A 6,520-nucleotide genomic window follows, 5' to 3' on the forward strand; every position below is an offset into this window, starting at 1 on the left:
TTTTTTCAAGAGTCTTCTTGTATAAGATTTTCTCATAGATGCAGCGTTGCACATTATACCGATACTCAAAAAGTATTGCAATACCATGCAATCAGACATAATACTAAATCTGTACCTAGAACATATCAGAAAATAGCTCAATCTTAATTCTGTTCTCAATTAGCTTCAGTTTTTCTCTTTAAAAAGAAATACAATTTCCGTTAAGTGTGCTGTTACATGTTAAATGGTGTGGTTTGAGTAAATGATGACGGGTGAATAAGTTACTTCATAGATTAAAGGTTTTCATTTTTAATAGTCAAATCAGAGAGGCTTTATGAACACAATAGGAGAAGGAATGTTCACCCTCTAGGAAAAGAAAGAGTCTAGTCAGTGGAACGCTTCTTGACCACAGATTGTAATCTCTCAGGTTTTAGTTGAAAAGCTTTTCAGCCACAATGAACATTAAATGTGTTCATAAAACGATGAGAAGTTCTTTCGCTTTAATTTTTTCCTTTCCACAGTTGAACCGGCGATGCTTAGCGTCATGCATGCTTCATGTGTGAAGGCGCTTCTTTGATGTCGGAGGCTTGTAATGTAGAATTCTGATTGCCGCACTGTGTGTTTTATGAATGAGCGGCTCGCAGCAGGACGGAGGGAACTTCACAGAAAACATCCAGCCGGTAGATTTGTCCTGTTTCAGGAAACATGATACGGCAGACAAGGATACTGATTTGCCTTGAGACTCTACAGAACCGTTCTGTGTTCATGTATTCACCATGTGACATATTTAAATGTGATATTTATTGAAGCAAGTCATCACATCTGGGCTGTACATCTTCTTTTCAAGTCAGATCAGAGCAAGCTTGATAAAAACTGACCTTCTGATCAGGTCACGCAATTCACTCAAATAAAAACTAGAATTTATTTGTATTTTTAACGTTCTGACAACATTTAGCAAAATTCTAGTGATGTTTTTTGTAGGAAGTTCTCCTTTAATTACCAAAATCTTAGCGAGCAATCTTAACTGCTAGACATACTTCCAGTTAACAAATTCAACTCTTCATATCCAGTTTAGGCGACCTATTTTCACTCTTGATTCACCTCCAGATAACAATCTTAACAGTTTATTGCAAATTTTAGCTCATTTGAACTGTTTATTCATTGTCTTTTGCTCGCAATTTATTTCCATCAGTCCAATCCCAGTTTTAGCTAGCTCGTGTAGCAGTTTATCTACCATTAGCTAAGAATCTCAATTCACTCTGTATCTGGACTTTTAGCTTCTTTTTTTTTAGTAGTTTAGCAGGTTTTAGCACTGATTTTACAGTATTTGCCACTCCACCATACTTCTAGCTAACAATTTTAGCTGTTTAGCCACTTCAAGCTAACAATTTCAACCATCTGTCCTCCCTGCTAGCTAATAACCCAAACTCTCTTCTTTTTGCTAACAGTTTCAACACTTTGCTAATTTCAGTGAATTATTTCAATTTGATTTTTATTGCATTTACTCAGTGATAATTTGTCTGTATAGTAAGCTAGTAATTTAAACTTTTATCAAGAGTATCAACTAACAATCTCAAGTGTTCCATTCTTATCCCAATCTTAGCAAGCTTTTTTAGCTGTTTGTCTGCTATTAGCTAGCAATCTCAACTGCTAGCCATACTTCTAGTTAACAATTTCAGCTGATCATTTCCAGTTTTTGCTAGATATTAATTACTTCTATCAAACATTTTATTACCTTTAGCTGGGTATTTGTTCCTTTTAGCCACCGTTAGCTAATGAAGCAAACAGGTTCCCTGAATGTTGTGTTCAGAACGTTCCCCTGTTGTTGTCATATAACATTGTGAAACTAGCGGAAATGTTTTCCAGAATGCTATGTAATGTCTTCCCTAAACAACTTCCCTAAAACATCATCAGAATGTTGCAGGCGGAATGTTTCACCTTTCTTAATTTATCATATCACGTCATTGTTATTATTTGAAAACCATTAACCGGCACAGAAGTCTTTGTCGTGGTGCCCGTTACTAGCTTAACCTCCAACAATGCTGTCTTTCTGCAAGTATTAACAACAGCAAACAAACTGCGGTCTTGCATTTTGAGAATGTTCTTCCTTTTTTTTTTAAGTCATGAAACGTAATCTGCGGCCTTGACAACATCAGTCAAACATCATCTAAATGTTGCGGCTAAAATATTGTGTGTTAAATAATGTCTAACTTCACAGGAACATTATTTGAAAAGACAAATATTTCTAAAACAATCTTTGAAGATCAGGCTAAAACTTTTTAGGTCATTTGAACTTGTAGGTGATGTTAGGCAACAGTGTATTCTGCTTTCTGGGAAGTTCTCAAGTGGTCATCTATACGTATTTTAGAATTTCAAAAAATCATCTGCTACGACTTTAGATGACTAATTTCTAATGTTAAAGGCTATGCCAGCATTCTGGTTTCTGGGATCACCTGTCTCAAACTTTTGAAGTCTTTAGATGAAAGACGTGGTTCACGAGATTCACCAAGAAAACACTCAAAGGTTGCCGTCATGTTAGCACGTCATTGCTAAAGTAGCAAACATTAGCGTACATGTAGACGAAGTCAGCTTCAGTTCAAAGTAACAGGTCTTGTTTCCAGAAACCCCAGGCATTCCTGATTGAAAAACGAAAATACTGCATTAAACCACAAACTGCACCTTTACAAAAGTTGTAGATTTTTAATGAACCTTTGCCAAAAAATGTTGCCCCAAGTTTGCCAATGTTGGTGCCAACCTTTTAATAACATTCTGGCAGGAATTAAAAGCTACTGGCAGACATATTTGCTGGTATTCTGCCACCACATTTGTCAACATGAACTGTTTCGGGACTTGAAGTGAGGCACACGATGGATGATTCTTAAATTCCAAGAGATTCATCCTCAGACATATTTGGCAGAAATATTGGATTCTTGGCAAACTTGTTGCAAACATTTTTTGTCATGAAAATAATTAAAATTGGCATAAGTTGGCTAGAAGTCCATTGCAAGTTTGCCAGAAGTCTAATTTGCAAGTGAAAATGTGACCCTCGTGGCCACATTATCAAAGGTTAACTACAAACAGAAGCATAAAACTTTTTGAAAGGGGTCAGAGGAGAGATTTTGAAACAAAGTGGATAACGGAATTCTATTAATCAGTTGGACACAAGTACAACACCAATTAAAGGACAATTTATTATGATAAATGATGATGAATGATAATTTGTTTGGTGCCTAAACATCAGCACAATGCTTCATTTCTGTAGGATGTATTGCTTCTTTATCAGAATGTCAACTTTTAAGGTAGAAAAGGCTCGACTTTGTAATAACAGCTGCTTTTAATCGCATTTTAAGGTGTTTTCTAAAACCGATTAATCAATTGGTGGTTAATCATTCAGACACATTTGGTATTTTGGATATTTTGTCATGTACTAATTGAGCCATTTTTATGCATATACACATTAAATTGGCCATTGGGGTCAAAGCATCCTGTTCTGATTAACTTCAGCTGGTTTTTAAGAAGTGAGAACAGATTAGGAGTCATTAACCGAGACAGAAGTCTTTGTCATGGTGCCCATTGCTAGCTGAACCTCCTCAGTGCTATCTGCTCTGCCGTTATAAACTGCCTCCTCAGATAACTACAGTATTAAAAACAGCAAATAAAACTGCAGTTCGTAGCTCAATAGACAGTAATAAGCTCCACCTGGTGGCAGAACTAGGCACTACAGCTAATCTACAATACATTTTCTGACAGGCACATCTTTCATCTCCCACTTTATTAGCTAATATATTTTCAATCAGTTGAATTATTAACAAGAATGAATTGAGCTGCCTGTATTTTCTGGATGATCTTCCTCTTTGAACTGTAGGAACATCTCACCTGCTCAAGTTCTGCCTGGAATCCGTTAGCTTCAGGCTCACCCGGCATCATTACAATGTGCTGACGATGCGTGACATTGTGAGTGTAGATGCCTAATGCATATTTCTGTAGGTTTTCTAAAGCAGGTCAGGGAATATTAAAAAGTCTGAGAGTTTAGTAGGCCAGATTAATGCAGAGGAGTTTACAAAATGATGTCTGGTTTCAGCTCCCATATAATCTGCAAATCATTAGATCACAACTTATCTGCATATGTTTGTGTGTTTGTGTGTGTCGTTGCGTGACTATGTTCAGCTTCTCCTATTCAAATAGATGATTCATCAGTTTGAAAACCAGACTGACGGCTGCAGGCTGCAGACAACCGACCAATACTGGAATCATTTTATTTACATCCTGCTTTTTACTGTGTGTGTGTGTGTGTGTGTGTGTGTATGTGTGTTTGTACATGTGTGTGTGTGTGTGTGTGTGTGTGTTTGCTGTGTGACACTTTCCAGGTCAAGTCGATATGTTTTGTTGGCACCAAACCTCCCTGTAATATTAATGCAAATTATTATAATTAGGAATGTTGCAATCAAATTGTTTGTTTGTTTGTTTTTTCCAAATGATTTGAGTCACTTAGTTGTTCCAATCTGATCTTATTTTCTGAGTACACGCTTCAAGAATTGTAGATTACACTGTTAAAAATAAAATAAAGTGAAAATCTGGTGGTAAAGGTGCAAGAATTTTTTCAGGAAGGTGAAAACTGTAAAGTTATAAACTGTAAAAAAAAAAAAAGAAAAAACTAACTGTGATAATAGGAGAAAATATCTTTAAAATATTTTTAAGTGATATGATTACAGTAAAATGGTGAAATTTTACAGTCCTATATTGTAAAAACAACAACAAAAACAAACAAAATAAACTATTCTACTGCTTATAATAAAATAGTTTTTGATATTTCATTGTTTATTTGTTTGTTTGTACAATCAATATTTGAGTTGTTCCAGAGCTGGAGGATATTTTACCCATCAAATTTCAAATAATCCAAAATATTAAAACATGCAGTAGTCGTGTAAATGTTCTCATCCTGAGAATTTTTTTTTTAAATGTGATGTTTGAAATGTTTTTAAAAATACCAAATAAGGCTGGATTTCCCCCTATAGTGACATTTTTCTCTTGTCCCACCCTCCTGATGACCAAACTGAATCTCAAATAAAACAGTTCAAATGAAATTTAAATCTCCTTTTTTTGGTTTCATTTTTTTATTGATGTCTCTTTTAATTATGGGAAAAAAAATTTTAGTCAACATAATACTCTAAATAATAATTATTATGCATGGAACGTGTGTCCCACAACAACCCTGTTAGCATGACCTTTTTAGCTGGTAGAAGAAGAAAACAGTGAATCTATGGACTGTTTTCCATCAGGCAGTTTGTCCTCTTGGTCAGCAGTAACAGCTAGCTAAATATCTAGCTTCTACATTAGCACGGATTAGCAACCCTGTTACTGTGATTAGAGTAGGGTTAACAAACACATAAAACATGGAATAAAAATGGTTCCACTGATGTGTAAGCTGAGCCAATCAAGGCTTTGACTGTTTAATACCTACTATTGATCAGTATGGAGCAGAAAACTGGAAAAGAGAAGGTTTATTTTTCCAATATATTGAAGACCAAATGTCTTCCAATTCTGGAATGACCCATATAAATGCTGCCCGCTTTCTGTGATTTTAACACACTACCGTTCAAAAGTTTGGCGTCTCCCAGGCAATTTCATGATTTCCATGAAAACTCCCACTTTTATCCATGTGCTAACATAACTGCACAAAGGTTTTCTAATCATCAATGAGCCTTTCAACACCATTAGCTAACACAATGTAGCATTAGAACACAGGAGTGATGGTTGCTGGAAATGTTCCTCTGTACCCCTATGGAGATATTCCATTAAAAATCAGACGTTTAATTAGCATCTAAATTTGTTCACTCGAGCAGACGTCCTATGTACATATCCTATTGATATTAAAATTATATATTTTTAAAGGTGATGGACTTTGTTCTTTACTCTACTACTGGTTCTACTGGTTCTGCTGGTTCCATTTAATCAGAATCCATGCGTCTTCCAGTGCAGGTTTTCTAATTTTTCCTCCCTTCAGGGTCAAACTGTGACAGTCCTGCTCTCTGTTTAAACTCCGATCTGAAGCGACGGTATCGACTCTCTACTTCCTGGCTGCTCCCCACCGCTCCGACCGCCTGCTCAATTTCTGTTCAGAGTTGGAACCCCGCAGTGCATCATGGGAGACGGCGGTGAGTCTGTGTGTAATAACTCAGACTGACTCTGGGGCTGGACCGAGGCGATTTGCACCAGTTCATATCTCAGCGTGACACCCAAAGAAGCCAAACCCGGCGCTCGCTGGCACTCGCACTTTTAGCTCTTTGTCTCTTTATCCGGTAGAAACGGGGACGGCGGCGGCTGCCAGGACCTCGGCCCTCCTCCTGGGCGTCCAGCATGGAGCCAGAGCGACACTAAGTGTGTTCGGTTAAACGGCCTTCTGGTCTCCAGCAGACAGTCAGAGTCCAGCAGCTGGAGGCCGAACTGAGCAGCCCATTGATTAGCTGCAATCCACTGGCCTCAATACTGACCAGACTCCACATTTATCAGAGCATTAGAGCGCATTTTGATTCATATCACC

The sequence above is a fragment of the Acanthochromis polyacanthus genome, chromosome 5 (genome assembly GCF_021347895.1).
Source record: "Acanthochromis polyacanthus isolate Apoly-LR-REF ecotype Palm Island chromosome 5, KAUST_Apoly_ChrSc, whole genome shotgun sequence".
Lineage (NCBI taxonomy): Eukaryota > Metazoa > Chordata > Actinopteri > Pomacentridae > Acanthochromis > Acanthochromis polyacanthus.